Source organism: Lissotriton vulgaris, chromosome 9 (assembly GCF_964263255.1).
Source record: "Lissotriton vulgaris chromosome 9, aLisVul1.2, whole genome shotgun sequence".
Classification (NCBI taxonomy): Eukaryota; Metazoa; Chordata; class Amphibia; order Caudata; family Salamandridae; genus Lissotriton; species Lissotriton vulgaris.
Genome location: NC_141697.1, coordinates 580993286 through 581002210, shown reverse-complemented (window position 1 = coordinate 581002210; position 8925 = coordinate 580993286).

Sequence of the window (8925 nt, the reverse complement as noted above, 5' to 3'; positions counted from 1 at the left end):
TGCCCTAAAAGAACTAGTTTCTAATTCTTTCGTTCCCATTCTAACTCTATGGTAACTTGCGTGTGAGTAAAGACTCTGCACACGCCTCCCGTGGGCCTCCTACTTTCTATCCTTTGGTAGTACAGTGTAGCCCCAACGATTCCCTAGGCAGACCCTCCAGTTTATCGCGATTTCGCGATTCACGAAAAAATCGCGAAATCGGCAGATTACCGCGATGGCCGCGAAAATACCCACATTGGCCGCGATATTTACAAGTGAGACAGCAAAACAAACAATGCCTGGCTGTGCGCGCCGCCCTCCCCCCCCATTCGTGTGTGTCAGGAGCTTCCAGTTCCTGGGACACACACAGACAGTCAAACTAAGCCTCATTAACAAGTGAAAGGTCTTTAAATGACCTGTGAAGTACTCGGGTGCGGCTGGCAGTTCAAAGCTGCCAGCCGCACCCGAGTACTTCACAGGTCATTTAAAGACCTTGCACTTGTTAATGAGGCTTAGTTTTTCACGCCCCCGCCTGTTATCCTCGGCTCTGGCAGGTGTCAGGGGCTTGCGGTGGTGCAAGCTTTCATCAGACAGTACAAATACAGAGCAAGCAGCAAATGTGTAAAGTTCATTACACATATGAGAGGGAGAATGGTCAAGAGTTCTGCACGCTTCTCACACGCAGACAAAAGGCGCAGCTAAGGCTTTGTCACTGCAAGCTTATTCTTTTCCTTAGACACAGCTGAGCTCTGGAGTTTCCCAGGTTCATTCAATCGAGTCTTTCTTTGGACTAGATGAGCAACTGGGCGCTTACCTCAGGGAAGGGGCGCTGTATTTAGAAATAACCTATGAGTTAAGAATACTTGTGGCAGAGTTCCTTGGGGGTCAAGTTTTCAGACAGCATTAAAAATGACCAGATAACGCTTGTGATTATTGTTCCTGCTAAATGGAGAGGGAGAGCAGATTTTTTTTCTAAATTAGAAAAAAAATCTGTTTTTCTTTTTTCTTGCTCTAGTACTGCGAGACCCCGGGGTTTCTCTCCAGAGGATGCGAGCGACAGTTACCAACGGCTTCCTGCACGGAGGATCACAGACAGGAGGGAGAGAGAAAGAGGGGTTGGAGGTACGTGTGAGGAGAAGAAAGGGGTGAAAGAAAGGAAGAGTGGCTGGGGGCACATGTGTGAGGAGAGGAAAGGGGTGAAAGCAAGGGAGAGTGGGGCGTTTAGAAGGAAAGGGCAGGGGTAAAAGAAAATGGGAGGATAAAGGTGAAAGGTGGAGCGCAAAGGTAAAGAGGGGGAGCAAGAATGAAAACGGAGGGTATGGGGCAGGTGAGACGAGAAAGAAGGGGTGAAAGAGAGGGGGGGTGAGCAAAGAAGTCATAGAGGTGGGAAAGAAGGAAAGGGTAGTAGGGGGTGAGAGAAACTGGGCGAATGAAACTGAAAGGTGGAGAAAAGTAGAGAGGAGTGAGCAGGAGAGAAAGAGGGAGGGTGAATGCGCGAGAAAGAGGGCGAGAGAGGAAGCGGAAGAAAGACAGTGTCTAGAAGAACGAAAGTATGAGAGTTATAGAGAGAAGAGAGGGCGAGGAAGGCAGAGAGGGAGACTAGAGAGGCAGGGTGCTAGAGAGATCCGAAGATGGAAAGAGAGAGGGACAGGGGATAAGAGACTGGGCTGATGAGAGAGATATCGATAAGGAGAGAAAGATGTGTGTGTGTGAGAGAGGATGAGTGAATGAGGCACAGAAAGGAAGGGGCATGAGAAACAGAAAGCTGAATGGGACAGTGGAAAGAGTGTAACAGGAAGGAAGATAGAGGAGCTAAAAGCGGCAAAATACAACTAAGAGAGGGAGAATTGGGAGGAAGAAAGAGTGTAAGGAAGGACGGGTGACGGATGGGGTCACTGGAGGCCGCTTTATCAAGGTCCAGGGCCAAATAAAATGCCGCAAAATTGCCGCTAAATTTCCATTTTTGTGCCGCTAAATTTCCATTTTTGTGCCGCTAAATTTGCTAATCCATGCCGCTATATCCTGGGGGGTCTGCCTAGGCCCTAAGCCTGTCCTTTGTTTGTGACGTGGTTCTTATACCACTATTTTAGTATATGGTTTAGCGTGCCCCTAGGGCCCTACTGTATTTTGTGCAACTTATTGTATGATAATTAAGTATCTTGGTATGTGCTTGTGCCTCTGACCTCATAAACAGTTCAGAAGGGTTGTTTAGAAATAAATACATATATATTTTATATATATCCTGTGTGGTGTCCTTTCATTTGGTATTAAAGGGGTTACATATGGTAAAACAGCTGGCTTCACATGCCCTCTTGAGTTTAGCCAAAGACTGCTTTGTCCATGCTACCACTAGGATAGCTGGTCTATAAGGTTGACTTTACAAGCATCACCATAAAGGTTGTTTGGACTAGTGCAAGGTGCTCACTAGAATAGTGAACATCATATACCAGGCCAACTTCTCACATTGGTGTGCAGCGGTTGAGATAAGAGCTTGCTGTTGTTTTACCAATTGTCATCTTAAGATATCATTTGAAAGATCACATAGGTACCTATAGGTACATATAACAAGACTTAGAATACTTAAGTTCTACTGAACTTAGTTGTTGTAGACCAAAAGGCTTAGCACACCCTGACTACTACTCCTAGGGAGGTTCAGTAGGAAAACACTTAATGTAGGTAGGTGCACACACCTCCACCTCACTAGATCATGTCTGGCACAGGTGAATCAAGTGCATATCTACCTGTGGTGAGTGATCCTCCCAGGGCACCCTCCAAATTTGATATTCTCAGCTTCAGGGAACTGAGGCACTTGTGTACCACAAGAAAGCTGAAACAAGGGTCTAACTCTACCCTTCAGCAACTAATAGAACTCCTAGAGGAATCTCAAGTTCTAAAGGCCTCTGGTTCAGGCCCTACAGGGAATGCAGATGAGGTCCTACCCCCAACAGATGATGATACTGACCCCCCAGTCATAGAAGATGAGGTGGATGAGGTTGATGAAGATTCTGGAGAAGTGGTAGACAACCAGGTACCAGTCAGAAGACTGAGCCAGGCTAACCTAAGCCAATTTGGGGCTGAGAATGGGACAGCCCCATTCAGGCCTTCAAGTGGGCTTAATCTGAGGTATAGGAGGAATAGATCTCGCTCAGGTGAATCTCTTCACTCCAATGCTTCTAAGGGTTCTCAGAGGGGAATTACTTCTCCTCAGAGAAGAGAACACCAGGCTAGGATGAGGGAGGTCAATCTCAGAATAGAGAGAGAGGAACTTGCCCTAGCTAAAGAAAAACTTGCTTTTGCGAGAGAAAAGAAGTTGTGTGGGTCAGAACCCACTGGTGGCAGCAATATCCCTAAGGATTAAGACAGGTCCTATGACGATAGACACCTGAGTACGATTGCCCCCCTACAAAGATGGGGATGACATCCACAAATGGATAACTGCTTTGGAGAGGGCCTGCAAAGTACAGCAGGTACCCCAAAGTCAGTGGGCAGCAATCTTGTGGCTCTCCTTTTCAGAAAAAAGAAAGTGTCACAATAAGCTCCTCACAGTTAGTGTGATGAGGATGCTAATAACTACAAAGTCCTGAAGAGTGCTCTGATTAATGGGTTTGGCTTAACCATTGAACAGTACAGGTTGATGTTCAGGGATACCCAGAAGACACAGACTCAGGACTGGACTGATTTTGTAGATTGTGCTACTAAGGCTCTGGAGGGCTGGTTATTGGGCAGCAAAGTACATGACTATACAGGATTGTATAATTTGATTATGAGGGAGCAGATCCTTAGTAATTGTCAAAACCAGCTTCTACACCAGCACCTGGTGGACTCAGATCTGACCTCTTCACAAGAATTGGGTAGGAGGGCAGACAAATGGGTCAGAACCAGGATTAGGCCTAAAAATCTGGGTAGTGACCAGAAGAAAGATTCTACCAAGCCTCAAGAGAAAGGTGGGGATACATCTAAAGACAAGTCCTCCACAGGGCACCATAACTCCAATAGTGGGGGTGGGTCCCAAACACTTCCTCTAACCCTAAGAAACCTTATGGCCATGTCTGCAAACAGCCTGGCCACTGGAAGACTGACAGCAGTTGCCCAAGGGCCAACAATAAGGAAAACATTCCCCCAAGTAATACTCCCAGACCTCCTGTTACTATTAGTAGTAATTCCCCAGGTGGTGGGAGTGCCCCCAAGAATTTGGCTGGGTTTACTTTGAGAACTCATGTGGACTCTGGCCTAACCAGGTCCCCTAACTTAGCTACTCTTGTCTGTGAAAATAGCATGGGGTTTGCCAACTTCACTGCTTGTCCCAACACTTTGGGAAAGTACAGACAGGAGCCCCACATCAATGGCCAGAAAGTTGAAGCCCACAGAGACACAGGGGCTAGCATCACTATGGTGACTGACAGTCTAGTCCCATTGGGACAACTTTTACCTGGGTTCACCTATCAGGTGATCAACATTGATGGAGTGCAGAAAGATCATCCCATGGCAGTAGTTAATCTCAGCTGGGGAGGTGTCACTGGCCCCAAGAGAGTGGCAGTGTCTACAAACTTGCCTGTAGATTGTCTACTGGGGAATGATCTAGAGATCTCAGCCTGGGCTGGGGTAGAACAAGAAACCCATTCCAAAACTGTAGGCCTTCCAGAAAAGGTTAGTGGGGCTGTGATAGCCCCAGCTCAAGCAGAATTCCTTCCTAAAGAGGCTGGAAGGGCTGTGATGGTTACAGCCCAAGCTCAGGCAGACTTCCCTGAAAAGGTTGGCAGGGCTGTGATGGTCACAGCCCATACCCAAACAGAGTTCCTTCCTGAAAAGGTTGGTGGGGCTGTGATGGCCACAGCCCAAACTCAAACAGATGTTAGTGTTGTGAAGCCTGAAACTATGGATCACTCCACTCAGACAGAGAGCATTGGGGAGGAAGAAAAGTCTCCCTCCCACCAGACATTAGGTGAGAGTCAGCCTCCTCAGGGAACTGACCCTACCCCTTGTGAAGGAACTGCCCCAGATGTATTCAGGCCTAGCCTGGCAGAGCCCCTGATGTCAGTGGACCCTTCCAAGGTGGGACCCAGTCTGGAGTAGGTAACCTGTCCCTCTCTACCCTGCCTCAGTCACCCCAGGGCTGCAGAGGTCAGGGAGGCCAGTGGTGGACCCCAAAGGGCCCCCTGTCCACAAGAAACACCCCATCAGCAGATTAGGGGCACCAACACTGGCAGCACTAGCAAGGTAAAAATGTTTTTTAAAAAAACTCCTGGGGATCTCCCTTACACTTAGTTAGAAACCTCCCCCAGATGGATTCTGTTGGGCACAGCCAAACCTTGGACCTAAGGGCTCCAAAGCTGACCTGTTCATCCAGTAAGCCAACAAAAGGGACCCAGCCTCCCGCTTTAGGTAGCCAGAGGTTGACCCTGAGAGCACAGTGCAACTCAGTCAAGGAAAGAAAGGCACACATGGTGGAAGATGATTGGAGGAAGCTGAGCCCTACATTAGAGGAGCCTCACTTCAGTACTCCATCTCAACACCAGCCTTTTACTTTGCCAAAACACACCACAGGTAGAGATTCCCTATGGTGGAGACCCTATTATACCCTTAGGGTAAGGGATTGCATAGTGGCCCATGAGACAGGGGGTAACCATGCTAGTGCAGGTACTTCCTTATATGGCCAGTTAGGCAATATAGGCTTGCCTGGTCAAAGATAGCCTTATCTCCTTTCGTTGGGGGGGGGGGGGGGTTGTAGGAAGGTGGATACCTGACTATGGTTACCCCAAATGTTTTGCCTAGTGTTTAGCTGGTTTTTGACTTAGTTGGCCTGGGATCCTGCTAATCAGGACCCAGGCTATCTGCTCTCTCTGTAAAATGGACTCCATGTACTTTAGGTACATCTCCAATTGGGAATTGGATCACCTTATGAGCCCCTGTACAGTGTACTATAGGTACCCAGGGCATAGGTGCATCCAAGGCCTACCCCTGGCTGGCCATCCAAACTGACACAACTGGCTGATCACTCAGCTGGGGGAAGGTTGTGTAATCACCCCTTACTTACATATAGTATTCCTATATCTAACCCTATATCTAGACACATATACACCTATAAGTCACTCCTATGACAGGCCTTAACAATCCTGGAGGCAGAGTGCTTGGTTTTATGTGAGATGGTGTTCTAGCATGAGCTGAGCCTGTCTGCAGCTTTTGGAACCATGTCCTTATAGCTGTTCTAGGATATAGCCATACCATATACTCTTAAGTGCATTATGAACCTCGCGGTTAAATGCTAACTCTGGTTTGGCTTTATCAAAACATGTCGTGTAAGGTGTCATACGCTTTGGAATACTACCCCCTCGCCAGTTCTGGCGATGGGGGTAGCATTCCACCCTTCTAGAGGGAGAAGACATGTTGTTCCTACTAATCCCGGTTAAAGTTAACCAGAGCCTCAGCATCACAAAATGGATGCTGCTGCCATAGACACAAGTCTGACCTCCTACTGCTGGGAGTCCTTCCAGCGAGGGAGGCTTGGACAATAGGTTTCCTGTCTTGGGAGATGCTAGCACCACCCCAGACAGGCTCTTGTGTATTAGGGCAGAGAGGGCTGAAAGAAATGAGACACTGCCTGGGGCACACAAGGTGTCCCATGCATAGTCCAGTTCAAACCGGTGCTGGGGCACTCCAGCCCCAGCTCTGGTGCGAAACTGGACAAAGGGAAAGGGGTGTAACCACCCCCTTCCCTGGTCCCACCCATAGGATGGACCTAGCAGGTAATCCAGCCCCTAGATTTGGTATATAGGTAGGAGCTGAGTCGCAAGACTTTAGATTAATCCTGACTGAAACTTGAAACGAAACTCTGGACCTCCAACGTTCTACTTGAAGATAGAAGACTGAAGAATCTCCCTTGTGGTCAAGCAGTGACCACCCTGCACAAGCACGCACCATCCAGCGATCAACGGCTTGCTTTGTCGACGCTTCCGCCAGGGCCCGAGCACAGAGCCTGACAAGACCCAGACTTCCAGACTTCCTTCAGCCCGATCCACAGCCCCAGCAAAGCTGAGTCCCGTGGAGGCGGCGCGAGATGTGGGACCGGCCATCTTGGAAAGTCAGCGAATTGCTTTCAGTGCAACCTCCGAGGCACACTCAAAGTTGTGCATTGGGGATTGAGAAGCCCCAGCCCCGAGCACCAACTACACCGAAGATCAGCCCTCCACACTCCACGAGTTCTGCGTGGGGCCCTTCTGCATTTTCCTGCTCGACGTGTCTGTCTGGTCACTTGCCCGTTGGCTAGTGGCCATCTTGATGACGAACTTTTGAATTTACACTGCTGGTCTGGTTGCTCCAGACTGGCCCTTGTTTCCCTGAAAAGAAGAAGCCCATCAGACCTTGCTGGTCTAATTAAGAAGCCATCTTCGATTCCTGTGTGGGTTGCCTTTGCCAAGGCTTGTTGACTCCAATCCGGAAGCCAACACCGCTGACAGCGAGAGCCTTCGTGGGACAGTTCGTGCCTGACTCCTGGTTGTCATCGACACCTCCTGGTCCACGTGGCTGCAGAGACAAGCTTCATGACATCACCTGATTGCTTCGCGACATCGCCAGGTTCCTTCCTGGTCATTGGCTAGTGACCCAGACTCTGTCCCCTCTGCTTTCAGGTACTCTTCATCAGCCGCGGTGCGTCCATTGGGGCGTAGGGGCGTAGCCCCACTAGCCCTCATGGACCCGCGGCTGCAAGGCAAATGTTGTACTTTTGTTTTACAAAATAATCGCCACCCGAGTAATTTATTTAAACGCCGCTGCCGAGCCCCGCCTGGAATCCGGGCAGCACCCGAGTTTTCATGGAGTGCGCTGCGCGCAGGGGGGCTGTCCTGCACAGCTTGAGTGACAGCAGGGCTCAGGCTGCAGCAGCAGAGACAGGTACCCCTAGCGCGCAAGTGAAGCATGGGGCTGAAACTTGCCCGAGCATGCGCAGTTAGGTCCCCCCCCCATAGAGTGTGACCAGGGGGGGGCTGATTTAGCCGGGCAGCAGCCCCCAGCATTAGGAAGGGCGAGAGGGCGAGCAGTCAGTGTGCCCCCCTAGCCAATCCTGGCGCTGCATGCAGCGCCAGGATTGGCCGGTCATGGCGCAGCAGGGCAGGGCAATCCATTATTGGATGCCACGCGTGGGTGGTGCACTGCTGCTCAGCCGCACTGTATAATGGCCAATCACTGTGTCTGACTTGAATGTAGTCATGCAGTGATTGGCTATTTCGCAGCGCGCAGCGCTAATCAGACTGCTGATATCGGATGGCAGGCAGGATCCGGTTCTAGTGACTAGTCGCCTCGTGGTGTTGTGTCTGCTCCACAGCCAGCCTGCCTGTGTCTGCCCCTGTGTGGTTTCATTTATCAATCTCGACTCCTCAAGTCTCAATGTCTCCGTGTCTGGACCCGTCGTCGATCGTGATATCTCGCATGATAATAGTGAGTACACTATCTGTCAGTATATAGTTGACAGACTAAGTAGAAGTATTGCGACTCCATTCGTGTCATGTAGTAACGAAGTGCTTCGCAGTTAACAAAGTGTGCTTGTCGTTCGGCCTCTGGGCACTGGCTTCCCTGCTGTTATGTTATGTTATGTTAATGTTTTGTTTGAGCGCACAGCTGCCCCAGCTAAGGGGTGTCCCGGCGCTGACCGTATCATTGTACCGGAAAAGGAAACTGAAAGAGAGAAGAACCTAAGTCAGAGGGAAAAGATAGGTCTTAATGGCTTTCCGAAAAGGGAAAAGCTCATCGATGCTACGAATAGATACAGGCAAGGAGTTCCACAGTTTGGCCGCCAACAGTCGAAAGGAACGTCCTCCAACACGGCCGAGTCTGAACTTGGGTATGTTTACCAGATGTTGACCCAAGGAGCGCAAGTTACGCTGAGGAGTGTACGAAGTTAACAGTGGGCGGAGCAGCTCAGGGCTAGTTCCTTTCAAGATTTTAAATGTTAAA